We start from the raw sequence: 15,635 nt of genomic DNA on the forward strand, positions 1-15,635 counted from the left end.
TGTCTACACTCTAGGGTCAGGCTGAGCCGATGGTGTTGAGATTCAAGCTGTCCCTGTCAGCAGCCCCTACGCCCATTCCCACGTTTCCCGGCTCTGTCAAAACAAAACGAACCAAACAAACAAATCAAAAAATTCCCTGAGTTGGGCAGACTTCTGTCTTCTGGACTTTACCTCTGGCCGTGTCTACTGAAGGCAGGGACCCGCACCACTGGGCAGCCCACCTGGCACTTAAAAGTGAGGGCAGGGCTCCCACCCATCCCTGGCCTCAATCCTGTTTGCTACACACGTGTCAAGGGTCTGTGCGCCTAGACCCACATCAGCCCTGGAGGGAGGGAAAAGAGTCTCGGTTGACAGGACACTAAGGCGGCACAATAACACGGTTAGAGCAACGTGTGTTAGTCTTTTTTCACAGCACGACACAGAACCATTTGTATAGCACTTGGGGGTGAAAGAACAGGGGACCCCAGCTGTCCTATGCCTGGCCCGGTCACCCTTCGGCTGAAGGGAGCACCATCTTGATCCCCATAACCCACACTGGCTGGGGACCTCAGACTCAGTGCAAGCGTTTAGGAGTAAGTCCAATCCGGTGTAAACCCCAGCACCATCACTTGATAGCGATAAGATCTTGGACAAGTTACGTATTCAGCATCTACAAAATACAGAGCACAACACCTACCTTAGGAAGTTGGTCTAAGGATTAAGTAAGATAAACCACGCAAAAGTGCCTACCAGCATACTGTAAGCATTTGGTAACCTGTGCTATTATTAGCTTCAACACAGTAGCTTTGTATCTCTCCTGCCCAAACCGAAAGGGATTGTTACTAACTGGGCACCGAATGGGTGTGTGTGGTGGGGGAAGAAGGCAGAAGAGGGTACCCAGAGTGAAGGCTTAAGAGACCTTGAACCTGCCATTGGGCTGTTGGCCTAGCACTGAAGGCCAGGGGAGTCTGATGGCCAGCCCGAATGACACACTCAGCTCAGCGTGGGGAGGGGAGGAGGCCCAGGGGGCTGGCCGAGCTGCTGAGGAGGGGCGGGATGCCCAGCAATGGGAGGGCAGAGGCAGACAGCACCTCATGCTCTTGTCTTGTTCTGTTCACGGGCCTAGGGGGAAGCAGAGGCTGGAACACCGGCTGGCAATTATCAACTCGGGGCACAGTAAGGGACTGTCCAGGATGATGAGGCCGCCCCACATGGGTCCTCTGTCATGATCCAGTGGAGGGGTGGGGAGGAGTCTGGAATTGAGACCTAGTGCCTCTAGTCCAAGACGTGCATTTGTCAGAATGACTGAATTCTATAATTAAAAGATCTGTGAGACTCACTGTGTGTAAATATACCTCAATTAAAAAAAAAAAAAAAAAAAAAAAAAAAGCAAGCTACAACCTTAACCAAATGGCCAAAGGTAATATCACCAACACCAGAACTGACATCGTGTAACTCCTGATAAAATCACAACTTACGTTATTATCATTTTGCCCCAAATGTGTAACCGGAATGTGATCATGAGACAAACCCAAATTGAGGGACATTCAACAGAACAGACCTGTGTGCTTCAAAAACATCAATGACTGATAGTTAAAGGAAGAATGAGGGACCAGTCTGGATTAATGGAGACTAGAGACAAATAAATGCAGTGTGTGATCCTGGGCAGGGGGGTGGTCTAAAGGATATGACTAGGTAACTGACAAAATCTAAATACGGACCGTATCGATGTCAATTTTCCTGAATTTGAAAATTGCTCTGTGGTTACACGGAAGAATGCCCTTGCTCTGAGGTGACAGATGCTGAAGGGTTTGGGGGCAAAGGGTCACAATGCCTGCAATTTACTCTGAGGTCAGAGACCGGAGAAAGTGCAAGCCACTGGACGGAATAGTTCCTAAGGCCCTGGAGGAATCTGTTGTCCAGATTCACAAAGGGACTCCTTGTGCCCACAGTGGCAGGATGCGGGATCTCACCCTTGTTGGGCAGAGCCAGGCTGGCATGAACAGGAGTTCAGTCTTGAACGACCCTCTTCTGCCCCTGCAAACGCTGTGCTAAAGGGAAAAAGGAGGCTTTTGTGCAATCTCTGGGTCTGCCACCTGGTGGCGTCTTTCTGCAGCACACTTTCATCAAAGGGTTACTGCATCAGGTGCACCAAACAGGGGGAACCTCTCTTGCGGCTGATCAGGAAGGAAGCAGGAAGGACTCCGGGAGAAGGCCCCACTTCAACTACCTGTGTAAATGGGGCTCAGACTAACAGATTCTAGCACCTTGCACGTTCTCCTCTGCTCCGGGACCTAGGCCTGCAGGGTTTCTGTCTTCGTGGCGGGGGTCCTCCGATGCCCTTCTGGTCTCAGGAAGAAACCCTAACTCCTCAGACCCAGGCGAGCTCTCCGGCTGCACTGCGTTAGTAGGCCCCCAAGATCCACCCACACCAAATGACTCACAATTCCCTGAGTGTGCCATGAACACCCTCACCCTGCCCTCTTCTCCCTGGTTGGCTCATCCTTCTCCCTCCGTCCTCACTCTGAGTCCTTTCCTCCTGCAGCTCCCAGAGCACTGAGCAGACCTCTGTCCCCTCCCACTGTCCTGGAACCATGGTGTATCTGACTTCCACCACCCCTGAGGGAGCAACTCCAATTTACCGCTGCTTCCCTGCACCCTGCCTGGGGCCTGGCACACTGCTGAATGAGAAAACGGACTGCAGAACTGTTTGTTACGTGCCCAGAGTACATTAAGGACCATATTGGGGCAGGGGACAGGGATGACCCAACTGGACGCCAGGTGTACGGATGGATGGTCCACCAGCTCATGGCAGGAGACAGAATCCAGGGTCAGGGAGACAAGGGGTCACAGCTGCACGTAAGTGGGCTGCAAGATGCTGGGAACCATTTGTCCAGGCAGAGCCCCATGTCAGAAATGCCTGGATGCCTGGGGCAGGGAGGGTTCTGGGCGGGCTGATCATCGGGGGTTGTGCTTCGACAGTGTTTGCTGCCGGAAAGCAGACCCCACAGAGGAGTGACTCATTCACAGCACATGCCTGAGGCTTGCGCCCGACCCCTCACTGGCAAAGGGACAGACTAGCCCCCTTTTGGCTGAATCCAGTGAAAAGACCTGCTTTCCTGCAGCAAGATGCAGGGCATGTGAATGATAGTTCGTCCTGCCCCTACACACCAGTGACAGGTCCTCTGGGTCCCTAGGCTCATGGTGTGAAGGTCCTTCTGCTGGTCAGAAAAATTCCTAGCACTCTTGCTATCCCCAGAAAAGGGAAGTTCTGGCTCAACTCTGCATTTTATGTGACTATACCTGGAAAGAAATACCAAGGCTTGGGGTGAGCAGTGTGAAATCTGAACACATGACCCAACTAAGACCTGTAGATCTGCTTTATAGACCAGACACCCCCACACTAGAGGTCTGCCAATTCCCTCGAAAATTCTCCAGGCTCATTCATAGATGGTCAATTTCGGACTCGGAGCCCACATGGGAGGCCCACACCCTCACATGAACTCTCACGGCAACTAACTTTTGCACAGAGCTCTATAGCTTACAAAGCGCTTTCCCGTACATGACTGTAACTGATCCCTCCCACCTCTCCTCAAACACAACTTTTTCTAGAAAAAGAAATTGAGACTCAGAGATACTGAGACCTGCCTGAAGTTACCCGGCTGGTTGTTGAAAGAGATGGGATGTGAACACGGGTTTCCCAACTCTGAATCCCCTATTCCTTGTACTTGACCACACTTCTTCTTTGACTGCTCCTTCCCTACCTGATGATGGCTATGGTCCTAGGAGTGCCAACCAGAGAGAGGGGGGTACCCTCTGGATTTCCTCATAAGCAGTCATTCTCCTGGAATCAGGGAGCTGCCAGCCAGAAAGCTGCAGGTGAGCAGGGAGAGAGGGGCCGTGCTTGTCCCTGGATAAGGAGGTGTTTCTGGCCCCCGAGCAGGTCTCTCTGGAGAGAGGGGCCAAGTCGAGGTGGGGTTACTGAGATATCCTCCCAACAGCCAACCAGGCGGTGTCCCCCAGCCCTCTGTGACCCAAGCATTCTGGAAGCCACCCCCACTGCACCCCAATACTCACATGCAGGGGCTGCTACCAGGGCTCCCAACTTCCTGACAGACCCACTTTCCATCCACAAAGTCAACTCAGGAAACCAGAGGAATTCACAGCCCATGGAACTAAGTGTTTCGAAGCATAGACCAGGGACCCAAATGCCAGGTGGGAGGGCAAGATGGATTTTGAGGTCAGATAGGTCTGGGTTCAAATTCCAGCTTCCATCACTTACTTGCTTTGTTTCCCTGAACTAGTCACCTGCCTTCTGTGAGAGTCATCTACCCTCTCTGGGCCTCAGTTTCCTCATCTGTAAAAGAGGAAACACTAAAGGGCCAGATGCGATGCTGTGGCTGGCTGTGTCATGAGGTCTTTGCTGGGGAAGGTGAGGGGTCCCTGCTCTAAGTGGAGGTAACCTCCCTGGCGACAAGCCTCTCTGGGTGCAATCCTTTTTGAACTATCACTTAATGGGTACCTACTGACTGCCAGGAACCATTCTAGTGTCTTCCTAGATTTTCTTTCCTTCTCACAACTTGATGAAGTAAAGATTTCCCCCTTCTACTGCTGACCAGCCAAGGCCTAGAGGCCCTGGCCAGCTTACCGGGCCCAGAGGAGGCTGCCTGAGACCTGTTCTCTTCTACTCCTGCTAGCTAGAGTGAACGGGGGCTTTGTGGTCAGCTTTTCCTTTGAGTTTTAATGGCAGCCACCCCGAAGTAGGCATGAACCCTCTCCCTGGGAGTCTGAAGGCTATAAGGAACCTCTCCAGGAACCCACTGGAAGCCATTTGCTTCAGAGCTCAGGATGGAGCTGGGGGATGGGGAGGAGGATTAGTAATCCCTTGGCTTCAGCCAGGACTCCCTGATGACAAAGATTCATGCATGCGCTGTCATCTTCGCTGTTCCAAAACAGTGTGATGATTTTGCTCATTTTGAAAATGCAGGATATGTACAGCTCCAATTTGTCAAGGATACACAACATCACACCATTCCCTAAACGCCGTTGCTTTCCTGCCTCGGGGTTACCGAGTGAGCTGGCGGCTTCTAACCAGAGCTTGCTCTCACTGCCCGGGGTGAACCCCGCCCCCTGAAGCCCGGTCTGCTGGTCTGCTCGCAGGCAGGCGCAGGAGTGTGGGAGAGTACCTACCTGCAGCAGCCAGGGAGGAAGTGACTCAGCCCAGTGGGAAGTGGGAGGGGCGGTCAGAAAGAGGGCCCTGTGCCCAGCCTGCTCCCCCTCAGCACATCCGCACCAGACCCATCCTCTGTCGCCGCCTTTCCCCAGCAGGACTACAGTGTGACCAGCACAGCAGTCCTGGGGGCCAGCGGGGGCCCAAAGACCCCACTGCTCACAGAGAGCCCAGTGTCTGCAGCTCGGAGGTCCAGCTCTGGTCTCCTTTAGGAGGGCAGATTCACATACAAGGAGATTACGTAATCAGTGATGTCCCTCTTCACCCCGCTGCCCTGAGGAAGTCCCCACTGGGCTTCTCTGTGGCCTCCATGACGGCTGGGCGGGGAAGACTGGAGGCGAAAGGCCTCTGGGCAGGAGGATGTGTTCCAGAGTGATTCCGGGAGGAAAGGCTCCAGGGCTGTGCACACACAGGTGGACCCGTGGGCCCCTCTGGGGCAAAGACAAATAAATGGAAGAGAGACCAGTCTCTGCAGATGGGGCAAAGGGCTTCACCAGCGGTCACTCTGAGCGCCACCAGAGCAGAATCCAGGGCAGCAATGCCAGTCCTGCCACCAGCACACCCCTCCCAAGGGCCTCCGGAAGCAGCTGATGTGACAACAAATAATCCGTCACTGTGTGTGGGTGTCAGAGGAGGAAGGGACAGACTTAATAGCTCTTTCTCAGGCCGTGCTGCTCTGGTATCTCCCATCCAGAGAAGGAGCCTGGGGAAGCAGCCAAGCACACTGGCTCGGGAGGCATTCCTGGTGGCCCCTTGGCTCTGTGGGGGGCCTTCTGCCTTGCGCAGTGATGGCAGACCAAGTCCCTGACAGCTCTCCCCTTTCATGCCAGCCTGCCCTGCTCCTGAGGGGACCCATCCTCAGCTCAAACCATCAGTTCCTGCCTTGTGCAGTGACTCAGCCGGGGAACAACGCCTGCCACGGGGTCCCACATGGAGTTCAGGTTCTTGCCACCCACAGTGGCCCCAATCACACAGGGAGAAAACAGCAAGTGACTGCAGGAAGGCTGGCTGAGTCTGAGAACCACCCTTTGTGTCCACTGTGCAACCTGAATATGTGCTTCTGTGCTCCACGGTCCCCTCACCTACAGGAGGGGGATGGCGCTGCCCCCGCACAGGGTTCCCTGAGGACTGCCGGGAGCCAGCGTGTGGGAGGCACTAGACAAATGTTAAGTTTCCTTCCTTCCACCCCAGATTTCCAGAGCGACAGACGGGAAAGCCCGGGCCAGGCCCAGGTACACGTGATTCTCTCTCTTTATACTGTTTTTAACAGCAAAAATCACTACCATCATGCTGTAAGAAAGGCAATTTGGACTGAGGTCAGCAAACTGCTTCTCCGTAACTGCCTCTATCAGCAATTAAATTCAGGGGCAATCCGGGTGGCTCAGTTAAGCGTCCAACTCTGGATTTTGGCTCAGGTCATGATCTCACGGTTTGTGAGTTCGAGCCCGGCGTTGGGGCACTTTTAGTGCGGAGTCTGCTTGGGATTCCTCTCTCTCCCTCTCTCTCTGCCCCACCCCTACTCACACTGTTTCTCAAAATAAAGAAATAAACTTAAAAAAATTTAAATTCAATTCAATTTCACAACTTTGACCATGAACAATACAGTTCAGAAATGCTGCTGGCTGGGAGGGGCAGGGTCGCAGAGGATGATGGCAGGCTGGGCCAGCAGAGTGCCCCTCGGGGAGCCATTTGGAGGGGAGGCCTACATGAGGATCTCACCTATTCTGAGCCACCAGGAGGCCAGCCAGGGCCAATCCTGAGATCCACGAGCCACCACTGACAGACAGCGCACACAATGGCAAGAGCATGCTCATCATATGTCTGTTTGCGTGTGTCTCTGGAGAGGGTGAGCTCCTAGGAGCGAGGCCTGGGCCTTGTCCACTTCAGAATCCCTGCATAGGCTCAGCAGGTGTGCAGAAAACATGTGCTAAACCACAGCCAACACAACAGAAGAAAATACATGGCTCGGACCCAGCCTTTCCAGTTCAAGGGATTTATCCTACAAAAATATCCACACAAGTCCACAAAGATAAATGTGCTCAACGAGGGTTCCTACAGAACCATGTGTCGCAGCAAAAAACCACAAAAGATAAAACCACAAAAATCAAAACACACGTAGACACTCACACACATCCAGACAGGAAACACTCTAAAAGTCCACCAAGAAAGGACTGGTTCACTACCTCATGTTCCATCCAATGGAACACAATGCAGCCTATGAGACTAGGTCTGCACCTGCTGGTAAAGATGTTTACAATATATTACATTAAAAAACAAACAAACAAACCAGTACTCTGTGTATAATACGATCCCATTTGGGTAAAGACAAAAAGATCATACACAAGCTTTTAATATGCACAGGAAATTTCTAGGAGAAACTTAACAGTGGATACTTCCTGGCAGGATGAGGGGCCCAGGGAGAGGAGGGAGAGTTGATGTTATATTCTTCCATACTGCTTAACTATTTTATCATACACTACTATAACGATACTTTCTTTTAAATCTCAAAAAATGTTTAACCCATTAGAATTGTTAAGAGTAGTAACAGGCCCAAGGGAGGCTGGGCCTCAGAGAGGGCACACTTGAGGGGGTACAGCACAGGACACATGCAGAAGTGCCCTGAAGGTACCAGCCCGTGTGCCGTTGCAAGGCTGCAGCAGGAAAGTCGGCGGGAGGGACAAAACCACCACTCTGGGCACACTTAAGCTCTCTCAGGTAACTTGCAAACATGCCTAGAAGGAATTTCCTGCTCGCCAGCTGGCATCCAGAGGGGCTGGGAGGACCACCAAAGCATTCGAACTGGAGACCTGGAACCTGGCTCACGATGCCTCTTTCAGAACACTCACAGACCCGCCAGCAAAGAGCTTAGCTGGGCCTCATCAGAGCCGCCCCTGGGTCCTGACTGCGGACTAGAAATCAGTCTGAACCTGCTACAGACAATAACACCTCATGTCTAATCCCCATTACTATCTGAGGAGCAGGCAGTATTATGTCCATTTTACAGGGGAGGAAATGAAGCTGGAGAGAGTCAGTGACTGGTTCAAGGTCACTCAACGAGCAAGTGGCAGAAGTGGGCTTTGAAGCCAGGTATGATCTGAGCCTAGGCCCTTAACTGTTAAGTGATACGGTTGATAGTCTCCTTACTCACTAGCGCATAGGGCAGGAGGGGGAGGGACCTGCCTCCAGAAAGTGGTAGTTTCCATTCTTCTGGCAAAGAAAGGACTGCTTCAGCTTTGCCAAAGACCCTTCCAGCTCTAAAACTCTATGAGTCCAAGATTCCACGTGGATTGGACTCCCTGGGGCCAGAGTGGGGCCAGGGTGAATGGCATGGCATGGGCTCTAGAATCACACAGTGTAGGCTGGAAACCTGGCTCTGCTCCTACTGCCTATGAAGCGGTGGACAGGTTACTTAACATCTCTGAGCCTAGGGGTTCTCCTCCGTAAGAGATAGTCCCTCCTTCTTTAGAGTCTGAGAAACATTCAGTCTGTACTGCTGAGTACTTAGCAAAGGACCTGGAAGGTGGTGGCAATCTGCCTTTTTTTGGCTGGTTTCCTTCCGGTTCCTTCAGGAGGGACCACGTTGGGAGAGCAGTCAGAGGAGAAAGCACCCTGTGGGATTCATGCCAAACACAGTAACACCAGGAGCTCCACGCCCGCTGCAAAATGTAGGACTCTTGCTTTCTAGGGCTGGCAGATGCCAGAAATGGGGTTCCAAATGCCCCACCGAATTCTGGGCTAGCCAGTGCTAAGGTCTTCCAAGGAACTGAGCTTCTCTCTACAAGCACCTGCTGTCTCCTTATCACACCCTAAACCAGCTCTGCCCCAAACCCAAAGACAAATGACAGGCACATCAGTCCTGCTCTTGCCAATTCCCACCACAATGTCCAGGCTACTATTTCTTCTTCCTGGATCATTGGGTCACAGACTCTTTAAAGGCTAAACATCTTCTGTCTCTTTTGCCAAGTAGGCGGCAGTCTATAAACATATTTAGAGAGCACAGCTTCACTCTGAATGACAAGAGCCCTTCTCAGTTTTCTCTGGGGCTTCCCAAAAACTAGACTTGCTTGGAAATCATCAAGCCTGTATACTACTGGACGGTGAAAGCTCTGGGGAGCCTGAACTCACTCCTGAGGTAGACTGCCGTCAATCAGAAGAGGATGACCACCACAGAGCTGCAGCCTGTTCAGGGCAAGGACTCCTCAGTGTCCCCACAGGATAGGGTACCTCAACCCAAAAGACTACCTTTGCTCACTGGAGCAAAATCAGGCCACTCAAGTTTATTAAAAGGAGGCCTAGAAATTCTTCAAGAAATAATAATAATAATAATAATAATAATAAAAGGTACTCTGAAGCAGCAACCTCTCTTCTAGAATCCTGCACATCCCTAAGGTGGGCCAAATCATATATATGCAGGCGGTTACTACAGCTCTGTTTGGAGAGCAAAAGACAGAGAATAACCTAAATTTATTAGTAGAGAGCTTGCTGAATACATTACACACATCCATAATGAAAAACAACCCAAGCATCCATGTGCCAGAATGGGACCATCTCTAAGACAGTATAAATCAAAACAAACAACACCATCCTTTTCTCTCATGGGTCTTACAGATCCTGAGAGGATATGCAGGGCTGCTGTGGGCCCTGGGCCACCTGCTGCAAGGCCACAGTGTCACCTGAGCAGGTGGGAGAGGAAGAAATGCTCTCGTTTCAGGCCACTTTCTCTTCTACCTTCTTTACCCCACAAACCCAAGGACAAATCTTGTGAAAATCTCCCCCGTTCCGAAGGGCCTGTCTGAATTGTTGTCCCCCAGCACACTCTCTGCACAGCACAATCGATTCTGGTCTAGCCCTGCACTCCCATAGAGCTCGGAGACGAGGGCACCAGGGCAACTTCCTCTCATCTCTCTGGTGGCTCTGAGTCCTAGGTGGCCTCGGGCAGACACCTCTCCTTCTTGAGAAGAGGGACAGAGTCGGCTAACCCAGCCTAGGGAGTAAATCCAATCTCAAGATCTCTTTCCAGATAAGATCTCCAGGAAACAATGGGAAAGCCACGTACAACCTAGAGGTATGCTGCTGACCAGGACCCCATCAGCTGAAGCAGTGTGGATGGCGCAGAGTAAAGAGCTGCTCTGTAGGGCCACCTGAAGGCTGGAGAAATTACACAAGTTTTGCAGACTCAGCCAGTTGAGTTTCTGAAATACTGCACAAGGTCACCTCCCTGGGCAAATCTGGGCAGAGGAAAGGTGAAGGGAGGGGAGCTGCCCTTCTCCCAGGTGCTGACTCAGGCGTAACCAGAGGGAAGCCTGGCCCCAAGCTGGACAGGGTGCCACAGACTTTACAACTGATGCTGTCCCGTGAGATGCACTCGGATCTTACTGAAGGGAGCGGGCAGATTTCACTGGCCACTGTCTTCTCCCAAGCCTCTGCACTACCATTCACTATGTCACCCAAACCAGGAACTTGTGGGTCACCTGCCACCACTGCTCCTCCCTCAACCATCCCTTCCAAATATTCCTAGAGTCCTACTGATTTCTCCTCAAACAGCTCTGATCTCTGCCCTTCCTCTCCATCCCAAATGCCTCTGCCCTGATCCAGGCCCACACAAGGGCTTGCTCTGACCATTACAACAGCCTCTTCCTGGACTCCAGACCCACTCTCTTCCCAGTCTACCCTCCACCCGCAGCTAGAGGGCTCTTGGGAAGATGCAGGCCTAATGGTGTTCCCTCCACATAAAACAAAGCGTTCCATCACAAGATCTTGAGAAGTTCAAGCATCTTAGACTGGTACCTATCTCTCCAGCACATCCTACAGCCAGGTCCTTCACACCCTGTGCTAGAACCTCTTGTGGTTCCTAAAGATGCACATACACCAGCACGCATCCAGGCCTGTGCCACGCTGTTCCCCCGCTTGGGGTGCCTTGTGAGCCCTCGGAAAACTCTACTCGCCATTTGGGAGCTAAACTCTGAGGCCTTTCCAAAGCTCTCCCCAGTCTCCTCCACATCCCCCAGTGGAACTGCTCCTTCCTCCTGGTTCCCATTACATGCTACAAGACTTCTGGGAAAGACTTGCCAAACTATGCGAGTGTTCATTGGTTAGGCCCCTGCTAGACCACAAGCTCCTCCAGGGCAGGGGCTACCTCTCTATTCTCCTTCTGCCCCTGGCACCCAGCACACCCCAGCCACATATGGAGCCCTGGATTTTGAGCCACGACATACATCAATGTGTGTGATGCTTCTTGGTGATACTAATTCAGAAACCAGACAAGGGTATCTAATAGGGACACACGGAAGAACCTCTAAACATCTTTTCTGTCATGAATACTTTAGAATACAATTTTTTCTCAAGTACTCTTCTATTTTTAAAAACAATGGCTCTTAAAAATTTTTTTTGACATTTATTTATTTTTGAGAGACAGAGCATGAGCAGGGGAGGGGCAGAGAGAGAGAGAGAGAGAGGGAGACACAGAATCCTAAGCAGGCTCCAGGCTCTGAGCTGTCAGCACAGAACCCGATGTGGGGCTTGAACTCATGGACCATGAGATCATGACCTGAGCCGAGGTCAGATGCCTAACAGACTGAACCACCCAGGTGTCCCCCAAAATGGTTCTCTTAAAGAGCTGAGCTGAATCATCCGCATGGCTCCCATAAAGACTGGGTAAACTCCCCACAGATTTCCTTTTCAGAAAGAATACAATGAAATTCTGTGATCTTGTGATCCCTCAGGACACTTCTGACAGCTCCCGACAGCTCCAAGGGACACAGTTCCAGTTGCGACTCATTGCTCCCACTAATTCTTGGAAGTTCTTTCCCGCAGTCTGTAATAACACTTACCAAGTATTTCTCAGTGTGTGCTAAGTGTTCAACCTGCAACGTCTTACTTAATCCTCACAACTGCCCTCCTAGGGAGGGGCCTTACTGTCCCCACTTTATAGATGAGAAGGCTGGCCATGGAGAGAATAAGTAACCTCTAGCGACCAGCAGGGCTGGGATTGGAACTCAGATCTGTCTTACCGCAGAGCCAAATAGGTTCTTAACGCCCACAGTCTGCTGCCTTCCCAGGTCAAACGAAAGGCACAAGGGAGCAAGTGCAGCACCCCCGGCCACAGGCCTTTGGAGAAGGCGGTGCTCGTGTGACCTGCAATCCTAGGACGAGAGGGACACATGCACCAGGTACTTCTGTGCTGGGCAGAGAAGCTCAGAGCAAGGCAGGGAGCCTGCCACCTGCCATCCATGGCATCCAGGGCTTTCTCAGCAAAGATCCCCCACCCTGGCGCCAACTCTCCCTACTCAGAGGCCTGCAGGGGCCTCTAAAGATGACTCCAGTCCTGGCTCTCCCCTCCTCAGCTGGAACCAACTCCAGAGAGATCGCTCTAAAACACAGATCCAATCATGTCACTCCTCTGCTTAGAAACCTTTTCACTGCCCTTGGCATAAAGTCCTAACTTGTTAACGTGGCATTCCCTTGTCAGCCTGTACTGCCTTACTTTGCACCATGTCAACTTTCATACCACCATACGGAACAATCTGAGGTTTCTGGAGTAAACTATGCGTGTACTCAGGTGCTCCTGGCTGGCTCGGTCTGAAGAGCATGTGACTCTTGATCTCGGGGTCGTGACTTTGAACCCCACGTTGGGTGTAGAGATTACTTAAATGAATAAGTAAATTAAAGCTTTTACTTAAGAAAACCCCAAACTATGCGTGCCTTTGTCTTTCTCTAAGTAGAACACCTTACCCCTTCATTCTCACTGATTAAGCCTTCCATCCTTCTAGACACAGCTCCAGGGTCATCACTTCTGCCAAGTCTTCCCAGGATCTTTGTGGGCTCCTACAGCCCTGTGCCCGCTGCTACTAGCTTTTTTAGACCTATTTTAACTACTTGTTTACAGATCAGTCTCCCTTACCCAGACCATGAGCTTCTTGAAATAAGAATAATAGGTAACATGTATCATGTGGCAGATATGGTTCTGTGTGTTTTACATGTGTTAATTTTTTTAAAGTTTTTTTTTAAGGTTTATTCATTTTTCAGAGAGAGAGAGAGAGAGAGAGAGAGAGAGAGAGAGAGAAAATGCGTGAGTGGGGGAGGGGCAGAGAGAGAGAGAGAGAGAGGGAGGCACAGAATCTGAAACAGGTTCCAGGCTCGAGCTGTCAGCACAGAGCTCAACGTGGGGCTTGAACACACAAACTGAGAGATCATGACCTGAGCTGAAGTCGGACGCTTAACCGACTGAGCCACCCAGGCGCCCCAATTTTTTTAAAGATTTTATTTTTAAGTAATCTCTACACTGAACGTGGGGCCTGAACTCCCGATCCCGAGATCAAGCGTCACACCCTCCACCAACTGAACCAGCCAAGCGCCCCTACATGTGTTAACTTTTTAAATCTTCACAACAGCTCTAGGTAATCACCCATTTTACAGATGAGGTCACTGAGGCACAGACAGCTTATACCACATGCCTACTGACACACGTTTAGAAGCTGCAGGGCCAGAATTTGAACTCAGGAAGTCTGGCTCCAAAGCCCACTCTTCACCACTATACCATAGAGTACTTGCCTCTCTAGGCAAGGACACTGTTGTTGTCATGCGGGGAAGGAATGAATAAATGAGAGCAACCTCCACAAACCACTGGCAGAGCAGGGCCAGCAAGGAGTGCTGGAACAGCTCACAAGCACTGTTTACAAACAAGGATTCTTTTGGCTTTACAATGACATATTCTGCTCTTCCTTATCTCATGCAAAACTAAGCCAAGAGGGAAAGGTGCCCAGCCCAGAGTGACTACCTTCTTCCCCACTGCTCTCAAAACCAACCAAAGCCAACCGGTTTCTCCCGTGACTTAAAACAGAGCAAAGTCTACTCTGCCACCGAAGGCAGCTGTCATCTCTTCCTTCCGCCAACGGGCATCAAACCTAGGGAGTGGGGGTTAGCAGAGAACGTAGCATCGGAAATCCCAAAGCCCTTACCCACCGCCTGGAAGGTGTGGCCGAGTCGCGTGGGAATGGGCGGGCCAGACCCGGCACAGCAGGTGAAACTGACCACAGCGGCGTGCTCTCTCCTTGGAAAAGGCCGGCCAAACGTAGCACTGGCAAGCAGGTAGCTCTGACCCGCATCGGAACGCCTCCCGCGATGCGAAAATTTCCCCAGCAGCGACGGGTGAGGGTTCCTGGAGGAAGCCCTGGCTGGCCCGCCTTGGGGACTCGTTCTAACTTTCAAGTCCCTTTCGGGATCGGGAGGGAAGCATGGAGAGGCAGAGGGTGTCTCCTGGGGAAGACCTGGCTGAGTTCAAACGTCGGGGGCCTCACTAACTAGCCGAATGACTCCGGGCAAGGCTGGCAGCGCCCACCTCCTAGAGCTGCGGCGGGACCCAGGCTCCCCGAGGCCGCCCGGTACCCCGAGCGCAGCAGTCCCCGCCCCCGCCGCCCAGGAAGGGCAGACCCCAGAAGAGGAGAGGGCGTTCACTGTTGCCACTTCTGTCGCACCGGGACGGCCTCGGGCTGTCACCCCGGTCCCCGTGCCACAGCCGCTGAGGCCCGCCGCGCCAACCCGCACCCCCCGCCCGGCTCCCCGCTCCGGGACCCCCGCCCTCACCTTCCCCCGGTGCTCAGCGCTGCTCGCCCATAGTCCGTAGCCCGGAGCCAGGACTGCTCGGCGCTCCGTCCCGGGGAGCCGGGGCCGGGCCGGGGGCGTGGGAGCCGCTCACCGCCGCCTCCCAGCGCAGCCACCCGAGCCGCCACCGCCGCCGCCGCCGCCTCCCTCCATGGCTGCGGCGCCGCCACCTGACAACGGAAGTGACGCACCGCCCCCTCCTCTCGGGCCAGAGCCGCAGCCCCACCCCTCTCCCCGGACCCCGCCCCTCGCCTGTGTCTGCGCTCTCACGGCCTCCGGATTGGGGTGCCATCTTGAAGATGGGCGGAAGCCTTCAGGCAAGAGTCCGGAATCCGATTGACGATTGGCTCAGAGTGAGGTCTGGGCCGAAACCTGTGAAACGATTGGAGACTGAGACTCTAAAGGGGCGGTACTTACCGCTTATCTACGTCTGCGGTGAGGCTGGGACGCAGACACCGCCCCCGCCCCGACTCCGCAGGACCTCGAGTGCCCTACACTCGTCCTGCTGGGTTTGGAGAAGTCTTCCGCAGCTGGAAGATCGGCCAGCACAGTGCATTTGTCAGAGAAATGGCTCTTCCTTGATCTCCATTTCTCGGTTTCTGGAGCCCTGTGCGGAGAGCGCTGGAATTAGGCTCAATAAAATGACAGAATTCCTGTCTCAGCCCTCACAATTTATTTCCCTCTGGGCCCCTCGCCTTTGTAGAAACCCTGCTTCAGCCTGAAGATCTCTGGAGTCTTGACCAGGGAGGTTTACAGTGAAAAGATCCTATTAACGATTCCAGCTATCTAGCCTCAGTCCCTCCTGCTGCAGTTTCGGTCCCTTTCT

At 52.6% G+C, this 15,635-nt stretch overlaps 1 protein-coding gene across 3 annotated transcripts in view; it reads right to left on the bottom strand.

The window, feature by feature from the left end:
• Positions 1-15,635, bottom strand: part of STK40 (serine/threonine kinase 40) — a 40,306-nt gene extending 24,671 nt beyond the window's left edge. The window contains exon 1 of one of the 3 annotated variants that reach the window (XM_043574498.1): positions 15,227-15,635. The gene's annotated coding sequence lies outside the window, so the exon portion shown is untranslated. Of the gene's footprint in view, positions 1-3,743; positions 3,907-14,791; positions 14,994-15,226 lie in introns of those variants that run through there. The other 2 variants (XM_043574499.1, XM_043574500.1) reach the window with 2 other exon arrangements.

Source organism: Prionailurus bengalensis, chromosome C1 (genome assembly GCF_016509475.1).
Source record: "Prionailurus bengalensis isolate Pbe53 chromosome C1, Fcat_Pben_1.1_paternal_pri, whole genome shotgun sequence".
NCBI classification, from domain to species: domain Eukaryota; kingdom Metazoa; phylum Chordata; class Mammalia; order Carnivora; family Felidae; genus Prionailurus; species Prionailurus bengalensis.